This window comes from Serinus canaria, chromosome 2 (genome assembly GCF_022539315.1).
Source record: "Serinus canaria isolate serCan28SL12 chromosome 2, serCan2020, whole genome shotgun sequence".
Lineage (NCBI taxonomy): Eukaryota > Metazoa > Chordata > Aves > Passeriformes > Fringillidae > Serinus > Serinus canaria.
In genome coordinates this window covers 128,569,843-128,579,913 of record NC_066315.1, presented here as the reverse complement: position 1 = coordinate 128,579,913, position 10,071 = coordinate 128,569,843, and positions in this window count along the sequence as shown.

The window sequence follows — 10,071 nt, the reverse complement described above, 5'->3', positions numbered from 1 at the left end:
GAGTCATCCTAGACCAGCCTGACCACATCTCAAATCCTGGTTCTTCTTTTTTTCTAATCCATTTTACTTTATTGTTTTCTGATCTACCTTTCTCTCTTCTATCTTATCTCACTTCCAGGCCCTTCTCTCCCTGGTTTTCCTTTGCAGCCCCTTCCCCAGCTGTCTTCCCCTCCCTTCTTGCAGCATTGCAGGGTAAACCCCTAGATATAGCTGCCAGTACTCAGCAGTGCAGATGACAGCCTTGTGAGCCCTCCTGTAACTCTTGCCTTGCAAGCTTAGGTGCTATATTGCAGGCTCTTCCCTGTTTCCATCCAAGCAGACAGCAGTTGACACTTTTCTGGACCTTGGCAGGAGCCCAGGCAGTGCCTACAGCAGCAATCACACCTGGAATGGAGAGGCTGGGTTTGCCCAGGCTAGCCCCAGCTCTTCACTGACAGAGCTTTGGCAAGGAAAGATCCTCCTAAATTAGTAAGAAGAGGGGGCTACCGTGCTTAAAGGGTTTGTACTTTTAGACCATTGTACTATTTGCTGTAGGAGGCCAAGAGGGAGGAATTGATGCAGGGAGAACCAAGGGCTAGAGAGTGGAGATGCACCCAAGGCAGCAGAATCAGGCTTTGAAAAGCACATCAAAGCCTCTAAGCCATTAAGTTACACCATGGCTTAACCAGGAAATACACCAAAGCTGCTAAACAAAAGATAAAAAGCAGGAGCAGCATACCACTTTGCACAGAGTTGCCAACTCTCAAGAATGTAAAGGTCAGAATTCAATGCTTAAAAAGCAAGAATTTACATACAATGCACTTGGCTTCTCCTTCAGATTGGGAGCCTTTAGAGTTGTGTTTCAGTTTTCCTCCCAAACCACTAACTGCATAATGAAACCTGACATTTTGATGTACTTCATATTACTCTGGGAAGGCAGAGCTTTAATAAAACACCAAATACATCAAGAGCCAGCAGCGTGTTTTTCATGGCACTCTGCAGCCAGCTGCCATTCTAACAGCCAGCAAAAGGGTTCCTCTTCTGATGGTTAATTTCCAGAGCAAATTAACCATCCTGACTTCTCTGCTGAAGAGGAATGCAGTGTTGTCTTACCAACTCAAAAAATATGACAGTAAAACATGAGAGGGGCAGAATCTGGTTGAGAAGAAAATTATTAACCAGCCATGTCATTCACTCCCCACTGCTTTTTGGGAGGCACTGCTGAAGCAGCACACTGCCCTCACCCTGGGTAAATACAGCACCATCCAGGCCTGCTCTGTGTCAGGTAAACAGCACTCTATTGTACCCAAAAATTAATTCACACTGCATGTCTCCCCATGCAAAGCTTCCAGACAAATTCTTGCCTTCTCCAAGAGCTCATTCTTGGTTTCTTATCCAGTTTGTGCTGCAAGACTCAGAACTACAATTTTAGCCAGGTTATCCAAGGAAAGCAGTCCTTCTCTCCTGTTTAACATGCTTAAACAGGTTTTGAATCTGCCCACCATATTTTAACATATTGAGGGAAAAAAAGACAGTTAGAAGCAGAAGTCTTGTGAAGATAGAAACAGTAAATAAAAATCTTGCCATTACCCTCATGGGAGAATAGCCAAATAAAAGAAGCCAGCTTGCAGCAGGCATCAGGGAATCCCACAACAGAATCCCATCTCTGCTGGCTCACACAGCTCCCTGTCAACAGAGCTTCTGTAAAACTCCTGCTTTGGGCAGTTACAGCATTTCAGAAACCCATGCAACATTTCTCTTGTCCTGTGTGGCAGCAGCTTCCCACAGCACACAGGGGCTCTGGCACCACAGGGCTGCTGTCGGTGCCTGCATGCTGGGGGGCTCCATGCAGAAAGGGCCCAGGGGCACGGGGGCTCTGCTCCATGAGCTGCCCTTTGCTCCATGGAAAGCCTGACGTAGGTGAGCCTAGGCAATGAGCAGGTTTCTCTGCTCATTGTGTGGCACGGTCTCCTTGTGACGTTCTCCATGTCTGGGTGCCTCCCGGGTTTGAACCATGAGCCTCCTGTCTGATTTGCTTCCACGATAAGATTTTCAATAACTAACTGCACCTACAACAAAATAAATATTCAACCAACTCAGAGCCAGATTGCAGATCAAATATCTTTAAATCTTTCTTCTCTCCCTGTTAAAAGCAAAAACCCACACATGCAGCCTGCAGGGGGAAAAGATTGCTCTCTTAGCACTTCCCTCAGCTCATGAGATAAATAAGCAGCTACCAGTTTTGTACTTTACGAAAAACAGGCGAGGCAGCTGCACCACTGCATACCATGGTAATGTGCTGGGAAAGAGCCAGATGCCTGCTGAGGTCTGGCTCCTCTTCTGCACTTGCTCTTTACGTCTACCTTCCAACCCAGTTCATTGGCATGGCAGCGTGGGCTGCCTGAGCTGTCTCTGGCCAGGAGAGGAGGCGGATGCCACCTCCTGTCCTTCCCCACCAAGTGGAAAGGCCAAAAGGCCACATTCATACAGACTCAGACTAAAGAAAATCTCTAGAGAGACCATGGCCGAAAAGCCCAGGCTTAAAACAGAGAGAGGAAAGAAGGAATATGGGATTCATCCTCTTTCTTGGTTGTGGATCCTGTAAAAGTTGTGGATTCTGCAAAAGTGAGTGCCAGCCCCAGGGGAGGATGTCACCTGAGGACCAAGCAGAAGCCAATGTCCAACTGTTTCTGCATACCACCACAGGTTTGGGAGCCCCTTGTGCAGGGGAAGGCAGTGACTCTTGGTAAAGGGAGGCAAACTCTTCTTCCCCCACTGCTGGCATCATTTCACCAAAGGAGGGACAGAGTCCATCACGTAAAACATCTGCATGCAAAACAGCAGGAAAGGTTTGTATCCAATCCACTGCCTGACATTCAACAAGTCATAACTTCATTGATATCCCCATCCTGAGGAAAACAATACCCAGCATACTCTGCAAAGTGCTTTGGGACTGCTGGAAAGTTACTTGACATTTCTCCAGACATGCAGACTTTAACTTACAAGAGTGAGAAACCCAGACCTGTGAATGGCACATGTTTGGGGCTGAGCAGTGCTGCTCTGTTTGGAGCAGTCCTTTGTTGCAAGCAGCAAATCCAAAACACGAATGGTATCTTAAAGCTTCTTGTCTGTGAAGAGTTGAAACTTGAGACACAAAATCCAAGAAGTAACCACATGCTGCTTATGGCCAGGCCTGGCTGCCCACCGTGTATTAGTGACCACAGTGACTGGTAGAGAAACACAGCCCCGAGCCGGTGTCACCGACAGCTTGGCATCCCCTGGTAACACCAGCTCGCCACACAGCTGCCCCATGGGACAGATAACAACTGACAGTCACTTACCCTAAGCATGTTATCAGAGGGGAGCTCATATTCATGAGTTTCACAGAATCACTGAGGTTGTAAGAGGCCTCTAAGATTCCCAGTGAGTTGTACATCCGTGCTTACATTAGCTTGCTGTTGGACCCTCAAGGACAGTGGTTCCTTAAAAGGGCCTTGATTGTTACTTGTAGTAAGAATTGTGTTGCTAAAACAATTGGCAGCACCTAAAAACTGAGGTTTTCCTCTTTGTCCTCAGTTTATAGGCAAACAGCAGAAACTGGCTGCCTTTCCTTTCCCCTCTGTACCTTCCCTGGTTTCCACCACAGCATGCTAGGGAGAGAGAAAAGAGCAGCCAATTTTTTTCACAGGTGCTCCACTGTGAACCCCTTGGGAAGAAGCCTCCATCTTTCTGTCAGATTCAAGTGTTCCCTTATCTGTGGTTGTTCCCTGGGCTGGAAGAGTTGCCCTCCCTCACAGTTACAAGGAGGTTCATGCCTTCTCTTCAGTGGAGCGCATCGAAGCAGCTCTGCACAGCCCCTGCGTTGGCACAGGAAAGGACAGAAAGTGGCTGTGGTGCCACTGCCAGGGAGCTCCTCCCTCACCAGGGCTGACCAGAGCAGCTCCTGCAGCACCCCTTACCCCACCTTGCTCTTAAATCAGCTGCACTGGAAATGGACCAAGCACAGCTCAAGTTACTGACAGAGCCGAGCAAAGGCACAGGGAACTGCAGCGAGGGGAAAGGGAGATCAATGGCGTCTTTGACAGAGGAATGAATCTCAGCAGAGCAGGGGACTCACAGATTTGGGGAAGCTTTCTGAAGGCCCTGAATAGCTTCCTGGAAGGCTGCATCACGCACTGCACTCTGAGCTAGGCTCCACTGAACGCCAGTCACATCCCTGGGAGTGGCCCATGCCCGACCCGGTGACACGGCCACTGCCGTGCAGGCGGCTGAGCAGGGCAGATGCTCTCTGGAGACAGGCAGGCCCTGATGCAGGAGGGATTTAGCCCAGTTAGAGCTTTGCAGAGCATTGGCTGCACCACTGCTAAAACAGCCCTGGCAGCCACTAGCTGCAAGGCAGGGCCAGCATGGGAAACCCTCTCCTGCCCACCACGGCCTCTGCGATTCCCAGCACAACCAGTTACACAAATTGTAAAAGGAAAATCCAACCTCCAGCATTTCTTTATTATTTAACCTCGGTTCAGCTCCCCTCCTGTCCTTATATGAAAAACTTGCCTGTAGCTCTATTCTGACTTTTCCATGCATAAAGACACCCCTGGTTGCTTGGTCACTAACAGGTACCCACTGCCTGCTCCCCACATCCCAATAGCCACAAAATACAGCTCTTAACATCCAGATAGCACCATTGTATCCGTCATGAACTTTGTACAGTGAAGAACTGGGGCAAAGAGGAGTCTGGTGCAACCTTCCTGGAGTCACATCAGTATTGAGGGTGCTCCCTGTGCACAAGCATGCTATGGGTGAGGTGGATTTCCACCCAGACCCCCAGCACTGTCCTCCCTCCTCTTGAGACACCTGAGAGTGCTGCTTCTGCTTCTGCAGGAAATGTGGGGTCAGGCTTGATTACCAAACCTCTGATTGAAGAGGAGAAAAAACTGCACACAGCAGAGAAAACGAGTCAAGAAGAAAACAGCACAGCAGTCTCCAAACTCTGCCCTGAGCTTCTTTCGAATTGCCCTGAACCAGTTGTTTCTCTGTGAGTCATATTCCTCTTCTCCTTTATCTGCCCTTTTTTTATTCCAATTAGAGAGGCAGGTTTCGGCATTCCTATGAAGTGAAGCAACAAAGAAGCCCTTATCTCAGCAGGGATGCAGGGCTGTTTCGGTAACAGCCGGGGTGGGGTGTTGCCTCACAGAGGCGGAGAAGCACCGCTCCCTTCTCATTCTCCGTGTCTCTGCTCCTCGCCTCCCTGTCTCTGCTCCTCACCTCCGTGTCCCTGCTTCTCGCCTCCCTGCTCCAAGCCGGGAGATGCCTGCACCAGCAGACGCTCCTTCCCCAGGCACCACGAGTGTTTAATGCCACTTCCCTCGGTGCTTTCACGCTCTCAGCACCACATCCTCTCCCCACCTTCTGCACGGCTGGAAGTGCAGCAGCTACCACACCTCAGCCTGCACAAAGCTGCTTTGGGCATTGAGGACGAACACACTGAGGTGAGGGAAGTCCTGCTCCCACTGCCACGGGCTGCCATGGAACCAACACCCACAGATGTGCTATTTTAGTCACAGGTAGGCCCACAGGTGTGGCAGTGGCCATGTGTCATCTGGGATGTAACCATCCCAAACACAGCCAAGATTTTTGGCATGGGAACTCCTGGCTGGAGCAAATCAAATCCTCGCACTGTGTTGGGAAGGCCAAATCAAAACAGTGTCAGCTCTTCTGCTAGAAAACAGAGAAGTATTTAAGAAGTTGGGTAGACTTTTCCCACCCAGAAACATGGGTGAGAATGCATGACAGAGCAAAGGGGGGAGGGCAACAGGGTAAACATCCTTGTGTGAAAAATCTGGGTACAAATAAAGAAAATACCCATAACTTTTAAAATCTCCTCCTTCCTCTTTCAAAACACATCAAAATATAAGTTGGTTAGGGTGGGGTTTTTTGTTTGTTTGGGGTTTTTTTTTGGGGGGGGTGGTGGGAAGGGAATAAAACTACACAGGTGGGACCAGCAAACCTGAAATAAAAAAATCAAGTTAGCAGAAGTTTATAGATGTGCCCAGCACTTCATGATCCAATGCAAAATATGCCCTTGCAGCAAAGGCAGCAAACAGTATCTTCAGCTGCATGAGGAAGAATTGCCAGCAAACAGAGAGGTGATTCCTCCCCTCTACTTGACACTAGGGAGGCCACATCTGAATACAGTCCAGCTGAGGGCTCTCTACTAGAAAAGAGACAGGGACATACCAGAGAGAATCCAATGAAGGGCCACAAGGATCATAAGGGACTGGAGCATCTCTCCTATGACGAAAGGCTGAGAGAGCTGGAAAAGTTCAGCCTGGAGAAGAGTAGGCTCAAGGAGAACCTTATCAATGTGTATAAATGCCTGAAGGGAGGGTACAATGAGGAGGGAGCTAGGCTCTTTCCAGTGGTGCCCAGTGACAGGACCAGAGGCAGTGGGCACACCCTGAAACACAGGAGGTTCTCTCTGAATGTCAGGAAACATTTTTTCACTGTGAGGGCAACTGGGCACTGGAATACATTGTGCAGAGAGATGGTGAAGTCTCCATCCTTGGGGATATTAAAAAGCCACCAGGACACATTCCTGGGAAACCAGCTCCAGGTGGCCCTGCTTGAGCAGAGGGCTAGTTCAGATGACCTCCAGAGGTCCTGCCACGCTCAGCTGTCCCATGACTTCCCACAGGAATCAGCAGACAGACACCGTTTTCCTTCTCCTCCCAGTTTACACAGGTCCAACAAGACCAAGAGAAGAAGTCACAGATTTTTCTTCAGACAAGGAGTCGGGTCAGTCCCGGCCTCACGTCACTGATCTGACAGCACACAGGACAGAGGAGCAGAAGGGACATTGCATGGCACTGTTGGTCCCTTGCTTCTGCCAGCAGTTGTGTTGCATTTTTTCTGTGGACCAACAAGCTTCCTTTTAACCCCACTCAGGCTGCCACTGTGGGCCGTGGTGAACAGCAGCAGCCAGAAACAAGGCAGGCAGAAACTGGCACCAAGCATTAGTCACCTGTACACCAGCACTGACGCTTTCACAAGCAGGACAACTGCCTGACACTCTTCTGACAACCACAACAGCCTCTGAACACGGCTACCAACAAAGAACACCTGATCCAAGACAGAAACTGCAGATAAAGCTTCTCAGCCAGCAGCTCTGGTGCCAGGTATTCATTGCTGAGCCGCACCTACCCGGCAGAGCCAAGCGACAGGCACAAGACATGCTGACACTTGTGCAGATTGCACTCTCTGCACTTGCTGTACTACCAACTGCAAACTTCACCAAACCCACCTGCATCCTGGGGTGATCCTCCCTGCACCCTCTAACCAGCTCTGAGTTACCCAGCCTCCTCAGGTGAGGACTGCAGGGACACAGCTGGGCAGCAAGGGTTCACTGCATTTTGGAGAGCTGCTGCAGAGCACCCAACAGTGCTGGGCACCCTCTTCCGGGGCAGACAGGCAAAGGGCACTTCAGATGAGGCACGCTCCTTCCCCATGTGTGGTTAGCATGGCAGGAAGTTACTTGTCTCCAAAACTACATCAAAGGATCCTCAGGCATTTGCAGCCACTAAGAATCACACACTGAACCTGCCAGAATTAATCTCTACACGTTGGCCAGCACCAGAAATAACTTTTTCCTTTCCAAATTGTTCCTGTCCCTTGGAAAAGGGTGACAAGGAGGGTCCTTGTTAACACTGTACTCATGTGCTGCTCAAGACCTGCTATTAGCACCAGTTAAGATGAAGCCACCGGTATACAGGACATCAAAACTTTGTTTTAAGAATGAGCAGAACTGCACTGTGCTCATTGATTTGCATTAAATATTCCCTGTAACAAGTCAGATAGATTAGTTTATTCACAGAAAGATGAGATTTTCCTGGATTTACCACATTTAACTTCCATGAAGGGAAGTTACGCATGAACTACAAAGTACCTCAACAGAAGGTAAATTTCCTCTGCTTCCAATTGTCTCATGTGAGACAAACTATATGCATCACTAAAAGCCAAAGAGAATAATATTCAAAATAAACTTTTTCATGCACTCCTCCTCTCTTATGCTCTTGTTTCAGTGCTGTTAAGAACATAACACAACACTATTATTTAAAAGCCAGGTTGATCTTTCGAACCTTAAAGTCCATCTATTCAAAAAGTCAAATTATTGTAAGTAGCTTTCAGGTCAGAAGCACATGAGTAATACTTTCACAGACCTATTACAGACTTTTTTTTTTTTCTTTCAATAATAACTTTAGCTCCCAGACTGCAGACACTCCAAAGCCCATTCCCACTGAAGCTGGTTGCCTTTCCTTCTGCATCTGACAGTAAGCACCACAGCGTTATATATGCTGTCAGTAGACTGAGAAGCCAGGTCTTTCCTCACAGTGTTTGTTTTCTCAGTGAAGCACTCAGCTCTGTTGTCTTCCCCATTCCCAGCACAGTGTACACATCCCAGAACCTGCCTAACACCACAGGAGCACTCACATCATCCTGGTCACACCAGAGAGGCAGGCTCAGCCCTCAGTCATTTATCTGCTAGGGCAATACCCTGATAAAGCAAGTATGCAGCCAGCCAGGTGGGGAAGGAAGGAAATTACCTATATATTTACACAGATGGAAGCAGATATCCCAACTAATTTTGGAGTTGTCGTTCTGGAGAGAGCACAAGCCTGGAGTGGGGCAAACAGGTACCAGAAGGAACTGACTGCTATTTCCAAAAGACAAAGCACATCCCCTTCCTTTGCTGCTGGACACATTTCTCAGAGACTGCTGATGTTATGCAAATCTGATACAAGCCCAGAGGTCAGAAGTGCTCAACAGCAGCAGCAGGCTCTATAAATAAAATAGCCAGCAAGCCCTAACTCTTATTACAACACAGCCTCTGATTAAATTTGCATAAAGGCAACAGCTTTTGGAGACAAAAATCTAAATAGTAAGTCTAGCAGCCAGATGCTAAAATGAATGAGCATTAAGACAGTCACACCTGTAATAGAGCTGACCTCATCTACTTTTCATCAGCGAAAAAGACTACCTAAGAAAGGTCAACAAATGCTCTTGAAGATCTGACTGTTGAAAGATTTAAGCCCTTGAACTCATTAACATTATGCCTCAGAATATCTGAATAAAATAATCTCTTGCTTTCTGCCTGAACAATTATTTAATCTGGGGGTATCACCTTGTCCAACAGGATTTGTAAAGGAGGCTCCTTTTAGAGAAGTTCTTACAATTTAATCTAGTTACCTTCTGTGTAACAGAGAATGACCCTGAACAGGGCAGGGGGGAGGCTGTGAGTGCAATCGGGCCTCTTGGCATCACCTTGGCCTTTGCTGTTATGTGTTAGCTTTATATGCTTGCAGAAATTCACCTGAGATGGAGCTTTAAAAAATACTAGGTACAAGTAACTGTGAGTTTCATAAATGTAAAACTTCACCCCAAGGGACAGATTCGTTCACTTAAGATAGGAGCAGTTAGATGCACTAAGTGACTTCTGCTCCTTAGCATATTATTTCACTGCCAACTCAACTGATTCACTCTGTTAGCTTTTATCCTAAATGTGTCCAAGTACAGTTGAAACATTTTGGTTTTTACTCTGGGCACATGAAGAATTTCACAGACAATTAACACTTTACACAGCAACTAGTCTATTCCAAAGACTGAGGTTCAAATTTCTTACTGATGAAAGAGTTTCAGGGAATGCTCAGGTCGGTGCAGTCCAGCAGACCCAGTGCTGCGCTCCCAAGCAGCTCCATCCCAACTCCATCATGGCAAGGGAACAGAGCAGAGATTCTTCCCAGTGCCGGGAGAGACCCGATGAGTCACACGAGCCAGCTCTGGCAAGAGACCGGCTGCAGGCACAAACAAGTAGCTCAGATTTCATCAAATGAAATGCAATAGAGAGCTAAAAGACTTTCCAATATTTACTACAATAATTTGCTGTTGGAGGGGAAAGGGGGGACATCAATACTCTAACTCTTTTCTGACTGGATCTGCCAACAGAACAAGGCAAGTTTATCTCAGTTCAGGGCTTACAGGAAAATACAAAAATCACAATACAATCCATAATCTGCTTCCACACAAACATTAACCAGC